The sequence below is a fragment of the Schistocerca gregaria genome, chromosome 2 (assembly GCF_023897955.1).
Source record: "Schistocerca gregaria isolate iqSchGreg1 chromosome 2, iqSchGreg1.2, whole genome shotgun sequence".
Classification (NCBI taxonomy): domain Eukaryota; kingdom Metazoa; phylum Arthropoda; class Insecta; order Orthoptera; family Acrididae; genus Schistocerca; species Schistocerca gregaria.
The window spans coordinates 2,527,657-2,537,641 of NC_064921.1; positions in this window are offsets into that span (position 1 = coordinate 2,527,657).

A 9,985-nucleotide genomic window follows, 5' to 3' on the forward strand; every position below is an offset into this window, starting at 1 on the left:
CAAAAAAATTAAAGCCAATAACATTCTTATGAAGCCAATTCTAGTATATTCAGCTAAAAAAATTAAAGTAAAACCACCCGCACCATACTCAATATTAAATCCTGAAACTAACTCAGATTCCCCTTCAGCAAAATCAAAAGGAGTACGATTAGTTTCAGCTAAGCAAGAAGCAAAACAAGCTAAAGCTAAAGGAAAAGAAATAATAATAAATCAACAATAAAGCTGATAGTTTATAAAATCAAACATATTAAAACTACCAATTAAAATAATGAAAGACAATAAAATTAAAGCTAAACTAACTTCATAAGAAATTGTTTGAGCAACAGAACGAAGAGAACCTAATAATGAATAATTTGAATTAGAAGATCAACCAGCAATTATAACAGTATAAACACCTAATCTAGTACAACATAAAAAAAATAAAAATCCATAAGAAAAAGAACACATATAAGTTAAATAAGGAAAAATTACTCAAACGGCTAAAGAAATCATTAAATTAAAAACAGGGGAAAAATAATAAAGTAGGTAATTAGATATAATAGGAATTGGCTGCTCCTTACAAATTAACTTAATAGCATCTCTAAATGGCTGAGGAATTCCAACAAAACCTACCTTATTTGGACCCTTTCGAATCTGAATATAACCTAAAACCTTACGCTCTAATAAAGTTAAAAAGGCAACACTAATTAAAACACAAATAACCAATAAAAGAAAATTCAAAATAAATATAAATAAATCATAAAGTATCAATACTATTTGTAGAAAAAATCTACATAAATGAATTCTAAATTCAACACATTAATCTGTCAAAATAGTAAATAAATTAATATTAATCAATATAACAAAAAATATTTTAACCATATGGTCCTTTCGTACTAATATGGATTAACAATCTTAGGATAGAAACCGACCTGGCTCACGCCGGTCTGAACTCAGATCATGTAAGAATTTAAAGGTCGAACAGACCTAATCATTGGGCTCCTGCACCCAAAATTTTTCTTAATCCAACATCGAGGTCGCAATCTGCTTTGTCGATATGAGCTCTCAAAAACAATTACGCTGTTATCCCTAAGGTAACTTAATCTTATGATCATAAATTATGGATCAAAATAACAAACATAAATAAATGATATAATAATGAAGAGTTTATCTATTCTTCATGTCACCCCAACGAAACATCATCATTAAATATAGAAAGACAAACAAAAAACTATATAAAAGTAAAATGTCAAGCTCTATAGGGTCTTCTCGTCCTAAAGAAGAATTTAAGCCTTTTGACTCAAAAGTTAAATTCAAAAATTTATTAAGAGACAGTTGATTTCTCATCAAGCCATTCATTCCAGCCACTAATTAAGAGACTAATGATTATGCTACCTTTGCACAGTCAAAATACCGCGGCTCTTTAAAAATACGCTCAGTGAGCAGGCCAGACCTCAAAATATAAACAAGAGGACATGTTTTTGATAAACAGGCGGAAATCAATTTTGCCTAGTTCCTTATAATAAGTTCACAAGGTAAAAATTTCATACTAATAAATATACTAATTCTATCATTATTACAAAAATTTTAAAATTAAATTAATAATCTTAATAAAAAACCTAAAATATTTATAAAATCAAAATAAAAAATAATGAACTAAAACGTAATCTTAAAGATAGCTGGTTTAAAGCTTACTATTATATTTCTATAAAATAAATTATAGGTTATTAACTTCAAAGCTTATCCCTTAAAGAATAAATAAGTTAATATTTTTACTTAAAAAATTAAATAAAAACAAATAACTTTAAAAAATTAAATTTTTTCTTAAGAAACTAGATATCTTGGGAAACGATTAACATCTCATTTCTATAAATAATGTAATAATAATTATGATACATTAACTATAAATTATTTATAAATCAACCCAAATCGATACAAGTAAAATAAATACTAAAATTTTGATAAACCCTGATACAAAAGGTACAATAAATAAAATCTACTTAAAAAATGTAAAATAATATTTCATAAAACACTTACATTACCAATAAACTATAATTTAAAAAATCAATTCTATAAAATATACTAAGACAAAAATACAATAAAATTATTTATATTAAATAATTAAATAAACAAAAAATAAATATAATAAAATAAATAATCAAGATATCCTGATTTGCACAGAAAAATTTTCAGTGTAAATGAAACACTTTACTAATAAGTTATATCTTGAAACTCTTCCTAGATACACTTTCCAGTACATCTACTATGTTACGACTTATCTCATCTAAATTGAAGCTACTTTAAAATAAAATAGAATAATCAATAATGAGAGCGACGGGCGATGTGTACACATCTCAGAGCCAATATCAGTTAAATTAAATAAATTAAATTACTATCAAATCCACCTTCATTAACAGTATTTCACTATCAAATCCGTTATAAACAAAAATCTATTGTAACCCACCTCCTCTTAACTATAAGCTGCACCTTGACCTGAAATATTTTATAATTATAAATCTTGAGAATTATAACTCTAAAAAGATTCTCTGATAACGGAGATATACAAACAAATAAATTAAGTAGAGTAAATCGTGTATTATCAATCATGGGGTAGGTTCCTCTGAATGGAATGAGATACCGCCAAATTCTTTGGGTTTAAAGACCTTAACTAATAGTACCCTGGTAAATATAATTAACATTTAAAATAATAGGGTATCTAATCCTAGTTTATTATTTAAATTTCACAGATTCATAAAAAGGGCCACAAATAAATTTTAACATTTCACCTTACAAATTTATATTTCAACCCTAATAATATAAACAACTGTTTTAACCAATAATATTCACTTGTATCAATCGTATAACCGCGGCTGCTGGCACGAATTATGCCGATACTAAATCAATTGCTAAATCCAAAATCACTTGATAATTAAATCAAATTACTGCAAAAAGAACATTTAGTCTAACAAAACTTACATATAATACAAAGAAAAAGTGAATAAACAAGCAAGAATAAAACTTTTAAAAATAAAAAATAAGAAAATTTTAAATCTATTAATTCAGGAAAAAATAAAAGATTCAAATATTTAAAGAAAAAAAAAGAAAAAAACCACAAACATTAACAAAAAAAAAGAAACGCCCCTATGTATGACCACAACAACTTCTCTATTATATATAATTAAAGAATAATATGGAACATGTATAGCAATAAATGTATTATATTCCTTCTTATTTAATCTTTCTTTTCACTAATAAATAAAGAAAGATTAAATAATATAATAAATATATTTTATACAATTATGTAATTTAATATAATATGTTATTAATATGAATTCTTTTTTTATATTAAGTTAACTTTCATATATATTAGTTAAATAATCTAATTATAGATAATTTACATAATTATATTATTATAATTAATATAATTATTTATATTAATTATAATATTTTATATTTAAATTAATAATTTTATTTATTATATCCAATTATAATAATATTAAATATTAAATTACATATTATTATATATATTATATTATAATAACCTATTTTAAGCTAAAAACATAAGTAGCTATAATCCTAGGTAAATAATTGCATTAAAATAATCAATTGATTATGGTAAGATGAACTTATAATACTTTAATTTCAATTAAATGTAATATATTAATATAAATTATTTATTATATATATATATATAAAAAAATAAAATGAGCAGGATAAATTAATCCTAATTAAACAAAATAATACATAAAAGAATTTCAAAAAAAAAACTTTCGATTTATATATTAAATAAATGAAGTGCCTGATTAAAGGGTTACCTTGATAGGGTAAATAAAGTAAATAAAATTACCTTCATTAAAATTACATAAGATAGAATTAAACTACCTCCTTTAGTATCAAAAACTAACGTGCATCATACACCTTAATGTAAAAAGGTAAGCTAAACAAGCTAATGGGTTCATACCCCATTTATAGAGGTATCAATCCTCTCCTTTTTAATGACCAACAACTCTACAAAACTTCTCTTCCTATCAACATTAATGATAGGAACGATCCTGTCCATTTCATCAAATTCCTGATTTGGGGTTTGAATAGGACTTGAGATCAACTTACTTTCATTTATTCCGCTCCTAACAAGAAATAAAAATATAATAATAAATGAATCATCAATTAAATATTTTATTGTCCAAGCAATAGCATCGACAATATTATTATTTTCAATTTTGCTGATTCAAATAAAATATTCCATGGGATGGGAAACAGAATTTATCCCATCAATAATAATTAGATCTAGACTATTATTAAAGATTGGAGCTGCACCTTTCCATTTCTGATTTCCAGAAGTTATAGGAGCATCAAGATGAAATAATTGTTTAACATTAATAACATGACAAAAAATCGCCCCAATAATGGTCTTATCTTATTGTATTCAATTAAGAACTTTTATTTGAACAATTATTATCTTAAGAATTATTATTGGGGCAATAGGAGGTTTAAATCAAACATCCTTACGACAACTTTTAGCATATTCATCAATCAGACATCTAGGTTGAATAATTAGATCATTAACAGTCAGAGAAAACATCTGAGAACTATACTTCATTATTTACTCACTATTAAGGTTAATTATAGTTTTATTATTTAAGCAAATAAATTTATTTTTCATAAATCAAATTTATTCAGCCAGAAATATAAAAACCGAAATTAAATTCATAATATTCTTATCTTTATTATCTTTAGGTGGACTACCACCATTCCTTGGATTCTTACCAAAATGAATTGTAATACAATCATTAATAGAAAACAATATAACAACTATTATAACTATTATAGTTGTATTAACTACAATTACACTCTACTACTATATACATATTAGATTCTCAGCTCTAATTATATCATACACAGAAAATTCGTGATCTATAAAGATAAAGTCCCAAAAATCAAGAATCATTCTTCCTATAACAGTAATAATTTCAACAATAGGATTGATTTCAACATCAACCTTAATTTCATTATACTAAGGACTTAAGTTAATCAAACTAATAACCTTCAAAGTTATAATTAAAAGAATAATCTTTTAGGCCTTAGTAAAATTTTACACCTCTAGAATTGCAGTCTAGAATCATAATTGAATATAAGACCTAAATATGATAAGAGAGAAAACATCTCATAAGTAGATATACAGTCTACCACCTAAAATTCAGCCATCTTACCGCAAAAATGATTATTCTCAACAAACCATAAGGACATTGGTACTTTATACTTCATATTTGGAGCATGAGCAGGAATAGTAGGAACATCAATAAGAATACTTATTCGTGCTGAACTTGGCCAACCCGGATCTCTAATTGGGGATGACCAGATTTATAATGTTATTATTACAGCTCACGCATTCGTAATAATTTTCTTTATAGTAATACCTATTATAATTGGTGGATTTGGTAATTGACTTGTTCCACTAATAATTGGTGCACCAGATATAGCATTTCCACGAATAAATAATATAAGTTTTTGATTACTACCACCTTCACTAACCCTTCTTCTTACATCTTCTATAGTAGATAATGGTGCTGGTACAGGATGAACAGTTTACCCTCCTCTAGCAGGAGCTATTGCACACGGGGGTGCATCTGTAGATCTAGCTATTTTTTCACTGCACTTAGCAGGTGTATCATCTATTCTTGGTGCAGTGAATTTCATTACAACAGCAATTAATATACGATCAGAAAGTATAACTTTAGATCAAACACCTTTATTTGTATGATCTGTAGCTATTACAGCATTACTTCTCCTTCTTTCACTTCCAGTTTTAGCAGGAGCTATTACTATATTATTAACAGATCGAAATTTAAATACATCATTCTTTGACCCTGCAGGAGGGGGTGACCCAATTCTATATCAACATCTATTTTGATTCTTTGGACACCCAGAAGTTTATATTTTAATTCTACCGGGGTTCGGAATTATTTCACATATTGTATGTCAAGAAAGAGGAAAAATTGAATCATTTGGAACATTAGGTATAATTTATGCTATACTATCAATTGGACTAATAGGATTTATTGTATGAGCACATCATATATTTACAGTAGGAATGGATGTTGACACACGAGCATATTTTACATCAGCTACAATAATTATTGCTGTACCTACAGGAATTAAGGTATTTAGATGATTAGCTACATTATATGGAACTAAATTCAAGTTCAATCCACCATTAATATGAGCTCTAGGATTTATTTTCCTATTTACAATTGGTGGATTAACAGGATTAGTATTAGCAAATTCATCACTTGATATTGTATTACATGATACATATTATGTAGTAGCCCACTTTCATTATGTATTATCTATAGGAGCAGTATTTGCAATTATAGGAGGTGTCATTCAATGATATCCACTATTTACAGGATTAACTATAAATAATACATGACTAAAAATCCAATTTACAATTATATTCATTGGAGTAAATTTAACATTCTTTCCTCAACACTTCCTAGGATTAGCAGGAATACCTCGACGATACTCTGACTACCCAGACGCATATACATCATGAAACGTAGTATCAAGAATTGGGTCTACAATTTCTATTGTAGGAATCATTATATTCATTGTAATTATATGAGAAAGAATGATTACAAACCGAGCAACTATATTTAGAGCTAACATAAGAAGATCAACAGAATGACTACAAAATAACCCTCCTGCAGAACATAGTTACTCAGAATTACCATTAATCTCTAGATCCTAATATGGCAGATTAGTGCAGTAGATTTAAGCTCTACAAATAAAGGTTTGACCTTTTATTAGAAAATATTTATTAATGGCAACATGATCAAATTTATCTCTTCAAGATGGAGCTTCACCATTAATGGAGCAATTATCATTCTTTCATGATCATACTATGGTCGTATTATTATTAATTACAGTAATTGTAGGTTATGCCCTAAGTTATATATTATTTATTGCCTATACTAACCGTAATATACTTCATGGACATTTAATTGAAACAATCTGAACAGCTTTACCAGCAATTACATTAATTTTTATTGCCCTTCCATCATTACGACTATTATATTTACTTGATGATTCAGTAGATGCAATAATTACAATTAAAACCATTGGACGACAATGATATTGAAGATATGAATATTCAGACTTCATAGACGTAGAATTTGACACTTATATAACACCAGAACAAGACCTAGAAAATGATGGATTCCGACTACTAGATGTAGATAACCGAACAATCCTACCAATAAATACAGAAGTACGAGTATTAACAAGAGTATCAGATGTTCTACACTCATGAGCAGTTCCTGCATTAGGGGTTAAAATTGATGCAACGCCAGGTCGGTTAAATCAAGGAACATTCACAATAAATCGACCTGGATTATTCTTTGGACAATGCTCAGAAATCTGTGGAGCAAACCACAGATTTATACCAATTGTAATTGAAAGAACTTCAGTAAATTTATTTATTAAGTGATTATCTAAGATAATTTAAGGAGTTAGTTAAAATAAATAACATTAGAGTGTCAATCTAAAGTAACTAAAAAAAATTAGTACACCTTGAAATTCATCAGATGACTGAAAGTAAGTAATGGTCTCTTAAACCAAATAATAGTAAATTAACGACTACTTCTGATGGGGAAATTATATCCAAATCCCTCAAATATCCCCTTTAATTATTAGTCCTAATTTAATTAGAATCTTATTAGGTTGAGATGGTTTAGGTTTAGTTTCTTATTGTTTAGTTATTTATTATCAAAATGTAAAATCTTATAGTGCTGGTATATTAACTGCACTTTCTAATCGTATTGGTGATGTTGTTATTTTAATTTCTATTGCATGAATGTTAAATTTTGGTGGTTGAAATTATATTTATTATTATGATTTTATTTCTAATTCTTTTGAAATAAAGCTCATTACTATATTAATTGTTTTAGACATTACTCCCATGGCGGAAATTGCGGATGGTGACTGTTGTATTCAATCCCGATGCAATTTCTGTGTTTCATTAACACTCTGATATTCCGCAGATTACAGAATCTTACCAGATGTGCATCGGAAACTACTACTGGTCTTCCAGGGAACGATCAAAGCGTGACTGTTTGAGACATTACTCCCATGGAGGGAAGTGAGCGTGGTGACTGTTGTATTCAATCCCGATGCAATTTCTGTGTTTAATCAACTCTCTGATAGTCCACATATTACAGAATGCCACCAGATGTGGATCGGAAACTACTACTGGTCTTCCAGGGAACGATCAAAGCGTAGACTCTTTGAGACATTACTCCTGTGGAGGAAATTGCGCATGGTGCCTATTGTATTCAATCCCGATGTAATTTCTGTGTTTCATCAACACTCTGATAGTCCACAGAATGCAGAATGCCACCAGATGTGCATCGGAAACTACTACTGGTCTTCTAGGGAACGATCAAAGCGTAGACTGTTTGAGACATTACTCCCGTTGAGAAAAGTGCGCATGGTGACTGTTGTATTCAATCCCGATGCAATTTCTATGTTTCATCAACACTCTGATAGTCCAAAGATTATAGAATGCCACCAGATGTGCATCGGAAACTACTACTGGTCTTCCAGGGAACGATCAAAGCGTAGACTGTTTGAGACATTACTCACGTTGAGGAAAGTGCGCATGGTGACTGTTGTATTCAATCCCTATGCAATTTCTGCGTTTCATCAACACTTTGAAGGTCAACAGATTACAGAATGCCTCCAGATGTGCATCGGAAACTATTACTGGTCTTCCAGGGAACGATCAAAGCGTAGACTGTTTGAGACATTACTCCCGTGGTGGAAACTGCGGATGGTGACTGTTGTATTCAATCCCAATGAAATTTCTGTGTTTCATCAACACTCTGATAGTCCACAGATTACAGATTTCCTCCAGATATGCATCGGAAACTACTACTGGTCTTCCTATGAACGGTCAAAGCATAGACTGTTTGAGACATTACTCCCATGTAGGAAAGTGCGCATGGTGACTGTTGTATTCAATCCAGATGCAATTTCTGTGTTTCAACAACACTCTGATGATCCACAGATTACAGAATGCCTCCAGATGTGCATCGGAAACTACTACTGGTCATGCAGGGAACGATCAAAGCGTAGACTGTTCAGACGTTACTCCCATAGAGGAAATTGCTGATGGTGACTGTTGTATTCAATCCCGATGCAATTTCTGTGTTTCATCAACACTCTGATTGTCCACAGAATACAGATTGTCTCCAGATGTGGATCGGAAACTACTACTGGTCTTCCATGGAACGATCAAAGCGTAGACTGTTTCAGACGTAACTCCCATGGAGGAAATTGCGGATGGTGACTGTTGTATTCAATCCCGATGCAATTTCTGTGTTTCATCAACACTCTGATAGTCCACAGAATACAGATTGTCTCCAGATGTGCATCGGAAACTACTACTGGTCTTCTTGGGTACGATCAAAGCGTAGACTGTACCAGACATTACTCCAATTGAGGAAAGTGCGGATTGTGACAGTTGTATTCACTCCCGATGCAATTTCTGTGTTTCATCAACACTTTGAAGGTCCACAGATTACGGAATGCCTCCAGATGTGCATCGGAAACTACTACTGGTCTTCCAGGGAACGATCAAAGCGTAGACTGTTTTAGACATTATTCCCATGGAGAAAAGTGCGGATTGTGACTGTTGTATTTAATCCCGATGCAATTTCTGTGTTTCATCAATACTCTGATAGTCCACAGATTACAGATTGTCTCCAGATGTGCATCGGAATGTACTACTGGTCTTCCTGGGACCGATCAACGCGTAGAGCGTTTGAGACACTCCTCCCATGGAGGAAAGTGCGGATGGTGACTGTTGTATTCAATCCCGATGCAATTTCTGTGTTTCATCAACACTCTGATAGTCCACAGAATACAGATTGTCTCCAGATGTGCATCGGAAACTACTACTGGTCTTCTTGGGTACGATCAAAGCGTAGACTGTACCAGACATTACTCC